Below are 12,551 nucleotides of genomic sequence, written 5' to 3'. Positions count from 1 at the left end.
TCTCTTTTAAGGTGTTGGTTGGGTTGAACTTGATTGAGATCTATGAGCATTGAATTGTGATTGACATTAAGGTTGTGAATTTAGCTAGAGATGAGCTCACAGATAAGAGCTTCCAAATATCAAGAAGGGATATGAAAAATCTAAACTGACATTAATCATCCAAGAATTCATCACATGATAACACTACCAAAATTTATGTTATTTAATAGAAAATATTATGATAATATGCTCAGCGAATATGGATATTCAAAAAATATAGTATTTTTAGTCATGAAATAGTCACATTTTTAATAAGTCACACATATGCTACATACACTATATATATATATATACATATATATATTTATGGTGTGTTTGTTAATAGTAATTCCTATATATATATAATAAAACAAGTTCTAAAATAAAAATTAAGATTTTTTTAAAAAAGAAATAATGAAAAAATTCTAATTTTTTATGTCTATTCTATTATTTAGTGAATACTTAGAATAAATAGAGCTTGACATCAAACGAAAAATATTAGGCATTTGCACATCTACTTCATAATTCTTATAAATCTACAAATCTAACACCTAAACTCTCACGTTAACATGCATAAAACTAAAATTATCAATGTCACATAAAAATGTCGCAATTATTAATTTTTAAAAGTAAATTATTCATTTTCATAAATAGGCTTGTGACACTAAATTATTATAAATATAAATATCAAAGTTTAGGCGTTATAGATATTTATATGGTACATAAATTCAATAAAAAAAAGGAGGATTTACATACATAGCACACAAAACCTTAAAATTTACAAATTTAACACACAAATTGCAATATTAACCTCTATTAACAGCGGCAAGACCGCCAGATTCTGATGGGAGGGCTGTTTTCATTATAGTAATTTATGACCCTTTTAGAATGCGAGTATATACTTTTACATAGATAACACATCAAATTTTAATATTTACAAATTTGACATTCAAAACTTTAATATTACGGATTTCACCCATAATTGGCAGATTGTGATGGGCCCTAAGCTGCGAGAGCTCACATGCGAGAACATGCTTTACTTCCACGTCAGCCCACCGACAAATCTGTTTCTTACTTTCATGGAGAAAAAATATTGAGTGTGAAACCGCATGCATGTAGATTTTTATAATATGATTGTATTGATTGAATTTTTGATTTCTCTCAAAAATACAATTAATGCAACCATGTTGGATTGAAGTAGGTCCATCGTGGAGGGAGAAGGTGTAGATCAGGTCTCATAGTGGAAAACTTGCCATGTTTGGCGGAGCAATCAGAGGGCCTTAAAAAGGAGGGCTGTCAATCTGCTAGTTGGGTTGTGTTCAAATTTAAGCTTGTTTATAAAAATTAAGTCAAGTGAAACTCGAGATCAAATTGAGCTTGCTTATAAAATTTAGGTTTGATCTGGTTTTTGTTATTATGTTCAAATCTAATTCTAATATCATTTTGACTATTTGAGTTTGCTTATGTTGGCTTCATATGATTATAATGAAGTTATTATTGAGCGGATTAACGAGTGTATTATTGAGCTGCTTAGCTTTTATCTAAGTGGTCTTTATTGAGCAAATTAAAATTAGTATTATAATGTCATTTATTTTTTAACCAGATAATACTTATCAAACAAACAAATGAGTAGCGTGAATCAATGCCTTTAAATTTTTTTTATCGAATATATTTGTTAGCAAATATACTTTTTGCGTAATTTTTTTTGGAAACACAAAATAAATTTCTTGTTTAATTTATTTGATATTTAATATATTTTGTTGCTTCATATACTTCTTGTTTAATGTATGTTTTTCCATGTATTTTTTTGTCAAAAATTAGGAGTTTAATTTAATTCTATAAATACTCATGGTGTGTCATTGTTGATGAGTTTTTTAAAAGGTGAGAAATTAAGCAAGAAATTTGGAGTCTTTTTTTCTTCTTTTTTTATAAGAAAAAAAATTAGAGGTTTTGTTTTTGGCTTAATTGCCAACAGCTTTATTAGCAAAGTTTTCGCTTTGAATCTCCTATGACTTTTACCCATTTACGAGATTTTTCACATAAATTATTTATCTTTTGATCGTGTGATGGAGCTTATTTGACGACAATTGATATTATTTTTTTGACAAGTGGTGTCGAGCGCATAGTTCTTTCTTTTGCTTCTAATATGCTAGTCACTTATAAGATTGTTCATGTTCATCATCAATCTCATTTGTGAAATCGATTGTACTATTATTTCTTTCTTCTCGGAGAAACTAGAACAATCTACCTATCACTACATGAATTTAGGTTTTTTCCGACGGCGACAATCCATCAGTTATGATAAGAAAAATCGTCGTTTTTAATGTTATTGACAATTTTAAGCTCGTAAGTAAAACACTTATCGGTAATTCCAAAACCGACCGATATTTCGATAATATAAATCTAGTGATGGTTATCTGACGATTTAATGTTGTAGTTTGTTTTGAGAAAATTTGAGTCATCGGTAATCGTCAGTTCATATAACCAACGGTTCTTCCATCAAAATTAAATATAGCATACACGTCAGAAAAGTGTCATACCCGTCGGTTTTCGTAGCAGGCAAAACTGTTAGTTATGCGTATTTTATGTGTCGTTTTATGACAGATGAGTTTACTGTCGAAAAAGTGTCACACTCATCAGTTTTTTGGCACAGATAAAAATTGTCGGTTAAGCATCGTTTATGCGTCTTTTTATATAACCAACTGGTTAACTGTCGGAAAAATGCCGCTTTCGTTTTTTTTGTGAGACGCTCCTTAAGCCGTCGGTTATGTGTTGGTTAGGCGTCGGTAAAAATGTTAATTGGCAAGCCATTGGTTTTACCTACAGATAAATTTGGAACAATCGCAAAAACGACGATAAGCTGTCAGAAACTTGTAGCATAAGAAAAAAAAATGAATTCTTTCTTTTGTATTTACATTATCATAGTTGCTATCACAATATTTAATATATAACTCCAAACAGTTAACGAAAAAAATATAGCTATCAAACAGTAAATTATCAAATCAAATAAAAAGCAAACATTTTGATTGTAGTTATCCCAACTTTGCAGCTCGATAAAATCGTGAAACACTTCAATTACAATTATTCTGATTTTGCAACTGAACCACACAATGTTAGACTTGGCTTACATGCATGCAAGTGGATTCACACAATACAGTCACACCGCAACACTCTACTTATGTTTGTCAGTGATTATTATGTCATATAACATGCCCCCTGTTATATGCATTTTATGCATGACCATATCATTTTTATTTTTGACTTTGAACATACAAGGTCTACATACTTTGTTGTCTGCTTAGAACACATTACTAACAATGTCATATATGAAGTTCTAACTTATATAAATTTTCATCATCGTAAAAATTATATGTACGTTAAAGTAACTCTTTAATTCATTAGTATGTAATATAATTGTCACATTCAAAGTAAAACTAATTATATTTTGAAATTTATTAAAGGTTCATAATCAAATCATCAAAGTTACGGATCATAGCTTAGTAGATCTTATTTCGGGGTCAAATGACAACGTCGCTATGTCAAAAATATTTGACGTGAATGGTTATACATTTTACATGAGCTCCTAGTGTGAATGGAAGAATATGTATAATTACAATATTTGTGTTAGAGGACACACCCACTCCGATAGTGAGATTAATTATTATGACATACTTGAAGAAGCAGTGTAATTATTTAACTTTGAGTGGTTTGATCATGTTCATGATCAGGAACACAAACACTAAACTCGTATGAGATGTAAAGTATTCTCGAACTTATTGTTCAAGAGCATGAAATGCCAAATTTTTGTATTCAACTCGATTCTATTGAAGAAAGGTTTACCCCAGAGGATATCGTCGTGTCTTATGGAAAAGTTTCTCAAATTGTGGATGACTATGATGATATAAATGAAGATATTTTAAATTCATCATCTACTAAATCATGTAATGAACAGACTAAGAGTGGTATCTCTTTTAAAATTCTACTTTCTTCCTGGTTTTATCACTTGCAGCATTAACTTTCTACTTTTCACATTATTTGTCTGCATATTCTTACTTTTACTATTGGTGTATTTACACAGTTACAATATATTTTTTACTTTGGTTCTGCACCTTTTTGCTTTTATTTTTGTTACTTAAATTATACTTTTCCTGTTTAACTTTTGTTGTTTTTTTACTTTTGCTGCTTAGTACTTTTTATATTGATGTATTTCTTCCTATTACATATGGCTTCAGGTGGTAGCAGAGATCAGCCACCTCACCAGATTCTGCCCAAACATCCTTCCTAGTCAATATATTTATTATTTTTTTGACCTTTTTATAATTCACTAAACACTCATCAGCTACGAGAGGGCCAAAAGAGAGTCGAGGCTAAGAGCAGATTATAGATCAAAGTAGCAAGTGGTCTCTGAGTTTAGTGGATGAAGAGGAGGCTGTAATGTGATTAGAGCAGATTATAGATCAAAGTGGCAAGTGGTCTCTGAGTTTAGTGGATGAAGAGGAGGAGAGAGAAGAGGGAGAGGATGAGGATGAGTTTATTGAATGCCCCCTAGGGGTTTAAGTATTTTTTTTATTGTTTAGTATTTAAACATTGTGCTATGTATATATATTTTATGTTTAGATTGTAAATTTTATTCGGTAGATACTTTTACAAATTTTGGGTTATGTTTGTTAAATTATATTTGTTTTTCATTGTTGATACAATTTTGTGTAATATTTTTTGTCTTGTGCTAGTAATAAGTAAATATTTTTGATATTTGTTACGTGCATGTTGTAAGGATTTGCTGGTTCTTTTATATATTTCTTTGCTTCTGCGTTGTATCGAAAATTCTCGATGCTAATATCTTTGAAACATTCCAACGCTAATCCACCTCTCTATTAGAAACGGTGGACGCAAATGACGATGCAAGTTTGCGACCACAAACGATCAACACAAATACATAGTTAACGTTTACGTCAGCATGAGTACATCAAATCTGGCTCACATCGAGCTCCAATATGTACGTAATTTGTTTGCATCGACCACGGGCCTATTTCTTGTGGATCATATGTACAACATAAATCTACCGCTAATATTATTTTGAGTCGCATTTTTTGGTTAATTAACGTCGGAATTGGCCGAAGCTATTAACAAAATCCGGTATAAATATGTATATATAGCACAGGTAGAGGACAAATGATAGGTCGTGCACGCCATAATCAATCCAAAGTTTATTTTTGATATCTTTTAATAATTAAAAAAAATGGTAAGAGAAAAGTTCAATATCACCTAATCCAAAGATGAATTGTAACCAAGGCCACATCATGAAATTACAAGGAGCTGAGCCGACCCGATCGAAGATCATCCACTTGAACTCTCACTAGAATCGGTGGAGGAAAAATGAACAAAAAGGTGTGATTAAAAAAAAAGAAAAACTAATAAAGCATGATAAGAACACTAATTACTTTAAAATAAAATAATTGCAATCTCTGTTTAGTAGCTCAAACATCATCAACTATCAATAAATAAATAAGGACAAGTTCTTCCATTAAATAATGGGATGATTTACATACACACCACTAAATTCTTATGTATTTACATACATGCATATATATATATATATATATGCATGAAAGATTTGGGTGATATAAATGAAAAAAAACAAAATTTAGGTGGTAAATAAATACCAACTAGGTGACTTTTATAATTTATGCAAATACCCCTATATAACTATGAAAATGCATATGCATACACATGGATGTATATAAAAATATATAAATATCATATCTATGTATTTATTTCTATCAATTTACACATATGAATATAAATTTACATTTTTTATTTGTTTATGAATATATGTCTGATTGAATTATTATCAAGTCAAGTATGACAAAAAAAAATAAATTTTATATATTAATCAAACAAGCATTAAAAAAATAAGAAACCTCTACGTTAAATTAGCTTGCTTCGCAGCCGAGATGCGTGTCAAAGCGATGTTGGCTGCCGTACAAATAAGAGATGTTGGAGGTCCTTCGTGCCAAAAGTCTTGTCCAAATTTTAGGGAGGTCCCCGTGAGCCAGCTTGTGAAGTGATGATGGCTTAACGAATTGTGCAGTGTCGGTTATCGAGGATTGGGGCCCGGTAATTGACGGACTGAGTCACGGACTCGGTCACGGCGGCTTTTCCGATTGGCAAAGATAATTCAAACTTTGAAGCCAGACATGGGAGCACTAACTGGAGCGGATAGTTTTATTTTGTGTACGAAATTCTGAAGTTATTCGATAACAGCTGATATTTTAATGGCCCGGAAATCGGCTTGTTTAGATTTGAATATACTCTTAACTTGACTTAATTTAATAGGAAATCCGATCGGTTCATCTCTATCTATATTATTGAATTCTTTTAATAAGTAGGATTCGTATCGTTTATGAGTACATACAATCCATAAGAGAGAGAGAGAGAGAGAGAGAGAGCTTAAAAAATAATCAATGCAGTGCATATTATAAGAGAGAGAGAGAGAGAGCTTAAAAATAATCAATGCAGTACATATTTGAATTTAACTCAATGTCTTCCTATAGTATCTTGATGGAAGGATTGTGATTTCAATGTTATGAATTACCAACTAATATCTGATATTGTCGGTACGACTCCTCAATATCTGGGTGAAAGGAATGTATCCTCAATGTTGGGTGGCGTCTTTAATAAGTTATTAACATATGTCTCTAATGATCATGATGGCTTCCTCGAATTGTTGCCCTTGCGCGGACGGCTAGGTTACCTTCTTGAGGAATGTAAGGATGATTGGATTAGTCATTTCGACAGGTGGGTTGATTCAACCACTTAGACAGGTGGCTCGATCCCGCCACTTAGGTAGATGGGCTCGATCCATCAACTTTGGCAAGTGGGCTTGATTCAACCACTTCGTCAGTCGAGCTCGATACAACCACTTCGATAGGTGGGCTTGATTCAGTTATATGAACAAGTGGGATTGACTCATTGAGATAATTTTTTGCAAAAATTCTCGTAAATCTGTATTTGAGTATACATTTAGTTCCCCTATTCTCTTGCCTATTTAATCAAATTTCCGTGAGATGAATGAAAGAACAAAGATTACTTATTTCCTCTTCGAGACATTCAATGCAAAGATAAGGATTATCTCAAGAAATATTCATCTTATCCTCAGGGGCTTAATGGCTTGTAATGTGAGAAATTTGATTTCTTGATGATCAGTATCATTCCTGGACTGGCCTTCGCCTATGAGCATTATATGCTTCACCTGCATGGAGTAGTCTCTAGACTTCTGTTACTGCTTTTTGGAATCCATTTTTTCATTGGGTGCTTTAGCTGTTATGAGTAAAGCGTTGTGAGGTTTTTTGAAAAGTGAATTCCAACATGTTATGCAATAATATAATCTCCTCTTTAAATTGTTTTAACTATTTCAAGAAACAAGTACTATTGTTAAGTTAAATGTCATAAAGAGAATATTAGCCACGACATTTTATCAAAGTTCAAATATTTTTACTCCCTGCGAGGTTTTTATTAGGCTGCAAAAGAATAAAGGATGATCCTCATGTATTCCGTTGAACATTTTTCTTACCTTTGAGAAGATAGTTTCGCTTGTCCGCAAAGCAACGTCTTCGTTGAAGGGTGTAGGTGGCTCTTTTAATGATGGAAGAAGAATTCTGAATAACATCGGAAGTGGGGCCTCAGAATAAGACCAAACCATTGAAGGAGGAAAAAATTCCACAAAAAAACACCATTGTATTTGAATTATAGAGTGGAGATTTATTCTTTTGGAGTGCAGGAAAGGTCAGAGCTACGTCTAGTTGTGTCTGCCGTTGATCCGAACTTTTCTGGTTAGGTTGTTGGCATCAATTTTTTATGTCACACTTGTAGGATATCCACTGGAATGGCTCGGGAGTATTTACTAGTCTTTCATAGCATCTCATAGCTCAAGACATCCATATAGCCCCCCTGATGTCTGTTTGGGGCATAAAGTCAGAGTTTTTGATGATTCTACCTTTCCAGAGAATCCACCTTTAGACAGACTCATTCAGAATTTGGGACATGTTCAACATCCAATCTTGTGTTTATATACCATGTTGTATCCATTCAGAGCCTCTCGTGGTTAAAGAAACCCATCGAGGCTTTCCGTGGGTGTTTCCAGAAATATTAGGGTTTAGAACGTCGTGCCCGTTTTAGAACGTCATACCCGCGAGTTGATTTGGGGCCCCTGACGGAGTCGGATTCCTTGTTGTAATGCCATCAAAAATATTTTTGTATGAGGTTGTGAGACTTTATTTTAGTCATATTTGATTCTTCATTGCTTTCAAACCAAAATAATCCTTCGAGGGACATTTTCGGTGAAATCGGGGATTTTTCGGGGCTAGATTGATGTCTGGGTGCCAGCCCTAGCACTCAGAACAGCCCCCACGAGGCTTAAAATAGAGAAGACAACAACCCAACGTTTTGGCACCTAGGCACCCATAAAAGCCTAAAATGGTCCTCAAATCGAGTCGATGGAAATTTATAGCCAGAAGTCTAGCGCCTAGGTGCCACTGGTGCCCCAACGCCACACCATAGCGCCTAGGCAACAAAAGCTACTCTGAAACATCGCAAAGTGAACTCAAAATTGAGCCCCCCCAGAAACTCGGTGCCTAAGCGCTAAGGACTAGCTTCAGAGCATCAGGCTCATCGCCAAGGAACTAGGTTCGTAGCACCTACGCGCTAGGACATTTTTTTCCCCTAGTTTTATCCCATGATTTTTGTAGCATACCTCCATAGGTAGCCGAAATGACAGGATTTCTTGCCTAATTTCAATATTTTCCTAAGGGGGAGATAAAGGGCTGATTAAACCCTTCTTTGAAGGGTCTAAGATGAGGTGACAAAGCCATTTTTGGCAAAATTAGGGGGAAATTTTGAGTTGGTTGGGGATAACTTAAGCTAAGCTCATTTTCCTTCCATATTCCTTTCATTATTTTTCAGACTTTGAGCAAGTTAGAAGCAAGATAGGGGATCACTTGAGTCTTTCATCTTCCTCTTGGAGAGCTTGGGAGCAAAGAGACTTGGAGGAAAATCCATCATCTTCCTCAAGAAGAAGGCGGACAAGTTGGTATTCTCCCAACTTTTTCTTTATGTTCTTCTTTCTTCCACATCTCCTTCATATTTCTCCACCACTTTCCTTGAGTGTTTGAGGAGATTTTCTTAGGGAGGAGCTGTGAAAATGAGGTAGTGATGCATCAACTCTCCTATGTCGAAGGAGAGCTTCTTCACACTTTGAGGAAGGACCATCAGAACGTCATTGGAGCTTGGAAATCCGCCAGAATCTTGTCATACTCTCTTCTTAGTGGAGAGTTTCTTCATCCTTTGCGGAAGGAGCGGAGAAAACTTCACCGAAACTTCAGCAGAGCCAGAACAACTAAAGAGAGCACTTCAACCAACCATCATGAAGATGAAACTCTACTAAACGATCACGTTTTTCATTCTTAGGGACTCCACGTCTGGATATTAGAGGAATTAAGGTTAGGTTTTTTTGTGCTTAGAGGAAACTCCATAGGATTAGGTGTTTTGTGATTACCATACGAATCCAAGAGTAAAACTTACCTTTTTTGCTTTCTTAGACAAAAAAATTTAAAAGATGGGGTTGTACTAATCTCGTCATTTGCTTCGGGAATTTCATCAAAATGGACATTTGAAATCCACAGACCGAGAAGAAAAAAGAATTTCTTTGGTTGTCAATCTCTCAGTCACGGAGAATCCTTCTTGTGAGAGATTCCTTACTTTTTGTCATGCAAATGGAGGTGGATGTCTTGTTACTTCGTGTAAAAAGGTGTTGGTACACCTCTCCATTGCTTGTCTACCCTTAGATTCCTTTGAGATCGCGCTCGATTTCGTCATCAAAACTGATTGTGCCTCTTGTTATGCATGTTTTGGCATTCATATGATTGTGCACATGACATGATTTTAAAAGTGCATAAAAATTTCTAATTTTTTTCTTGCGTTGTTGATAGGTCGCTCATGCCGCTTTGATCGACCTATTTTTTCTACTTTGCAGATTGATTGCAACTATTTCAATCAACCTTTTTTTTGTCATTTAGCAACCCACATCTGCCCGATTGATCACTTTTGTTGGCTCAATTGATCAACCGCCACTAGTCCAATCAGTTTGACCGAGCCTTTTTCCCGTCGACTGACCACCCACGCCATTCCGATTGACCACTTTTTCGACTTGACCGATAAAACACCACCGATTTGATTGGTTCGATCGATCCTTTCTTGTCCTTCAGCTACCCACGCTGGTCTGATCCCACTTTGATCGGTTCGACTGATCGACTTTCACCAGTCTGATTTGTGTCATCGCACACTTATCTCACACATTCACACATCATGCGAGCAGATGGCTTGCAACCAAGCATATCTGGTGTGCAGTTCTCTCTAATGAGAATTGCATGTTTCTTTTTCACTTTATACGACACCACTCTAGGATATTGTGCTCTTCACACACTCACTTCTGACACTCATGTGGCTTCTCCAAGTCACTGCCTCCTATGCACACTCACCCCCGAGTCACTGCTTCCTCGACACACTCACGCCTGTGTCACTGCCTCTTCGGCACACTCACTCTCACTTGTGTTGTATATTACTGCACTTGTGGCACATTAATCAATGGTATACACCACCATTTACAATTGATGAATGTTTGCTATCTCGAGATAGCACCCTACACTGTCATAATATGTTGGATCGTGTTGCATTTATATGTGCTCTCCAATCGTCTTGATGATGAAATTGGGGCTGAGAGACCCTCTACTGGTCAAGATGTGGCAGCTAGTATTGCCCATGAGGATGTTTCAAAGGGTCTAATAGGTGTCACTTAGACTTTCGATTTCTTAGGAACTATTTTAAAGGTATAAAATTTATGTTTTTGCTACTTATATGTATCATGCTTTCAAAATCTATTTTGAAATTATTGCATCCTTAGCTTAGATAGTATATAAGTTCAGTCTTTTAAAACTTACTTTTTTCATAAAGCTTGTATCTAGTGACGCCTCTTAGACTCCTTGGATCATTAGGATGGAGTCGAAGATGGTGGCCTCGTCAAAACATATGTCAGCCTTCCAACTTAACCCTACACTCAATTAGATGTTGTGATAGTACACTATACATTAGATGGTTTGCTAGACAAGAACTAGGATGCTAGGTAGTCTTTTTCAATGTCCTAGCTATAGTTCTTTGTTGGTTTGGTTGCTCTTGTTAGACATCAATTTTGTGTTGCTTTGTGTGTTTATTGGGTTTGAGATGTGTTCACTAGTATATTAAGGGTAATCTTTTTGTAGAGAGTCATATGCAACAGGGAGGAGTTGTAATGATTTATCTAATCTTATTTTTTTTTTAAGTGTTGTTAGATCTCCTCCTATGGGGCATGGCTCACGACATTGCATGTAGGTAGCTTTATACAAACCTTATTTTCATGCAGACCGAGTCCTTTTTTTTTTCTTGCTTTCCTATGTATTTTTTAGACTCCCTAGGAGAGTTTGTATTAGAAATAAGGTACACTCACAGGTTGTGAGGCGTCAGACGTGTTGAATCATGTGATAGGGACCAAGAGCTGTTTGTTCATGTCCCATACCTTACTTCTAAATTTCTTTGATTTATAGAATTAAGACCGTGGGTGTACTTATGTGGTGTCTGAACGCCTCAACCTTTCTTATTCTTTTGATTTGTCTTGCTTTACTTCTCTGCTTCTTGCATGTGATTGTCATCTTCGCCCTTTTTATCTTGTGGATTGTCTAAGAGTCGTGTGAATCACTTAAGTTCTTTAGGACCCAAAAATTTATAAAGTTTCTACAAAATCCAAACAAAAATTTAAATTATTAAAATTTAGGATTAAAACATTTAAGATTATTCAAAATATGTTTTTACTTTTTGCAAGACCTTCAGGCTAGATTTTAAATGGGTTCCATAGCATGGCTTTCGCCCAAGTCATACTTAATAGAGCCTCCACGTTTAAGACTTATTAGACAATTACATCATACTTTCATGTCCTGATGAGATGTCTCTGTGCTTCTCAAACCTGACAGATCCAACATTGATTTCTACTTGGGTAGTTGTCTAGTGCATTTAGGGTAGTAGATGCTTCCCCAACCCTAGAACAGAGAGTAAGTCCTTTGTTGAGAGTGTTTTCAGCTTTGTAGCTGGACATCTCCTCTCTTTTCCACTCTCGCGGCATGTTCGCCACTTTGTGAGTACAAGTCTCACATATGCTCTTTCTACCTACATAGGGTCATAAGATTAGAGTTTTCGCCTCTCAAACAAGTCTTCTTCCATACGTCAAATGAGCTTACTTATTTTAGGCAAACATTGCTTTAGCACATTTTTTTTTTTCCAGAAGTTGGTTTTCCTAATGCCTTGGTGCTGCTAAATGTGGCTCAAATATAGGGCAGTTAGTTGCTCATGCCTCGGAGTTGTGATATTTTTTCCCTTCTAATGGTGTCGTCTTTATCCTTTTCGTCTCACTCAAGCCTTTTAAATGATGGAGGAATGAGGTAGAAGAGAGG

Source organism: Phalaenopsis equestris, unplaced genomic scaffold (assembly GCF_001263595.1).
Source record: "Phalaenopsis equestris unplaced genomic scaffold, ASM126359v1 Scaffold000036, whole genome shotgun sequence".
Taxonomy (NCBI): Eukaryota; Viridiplantae; Streptophyta; class Magnoliopsida; order Asparagales; family Orchidaceae; genus Phalaenopsis; species Phalaenopsis equestris.
Note: the sequence above shows the minus strand (reverse complement) of the source record.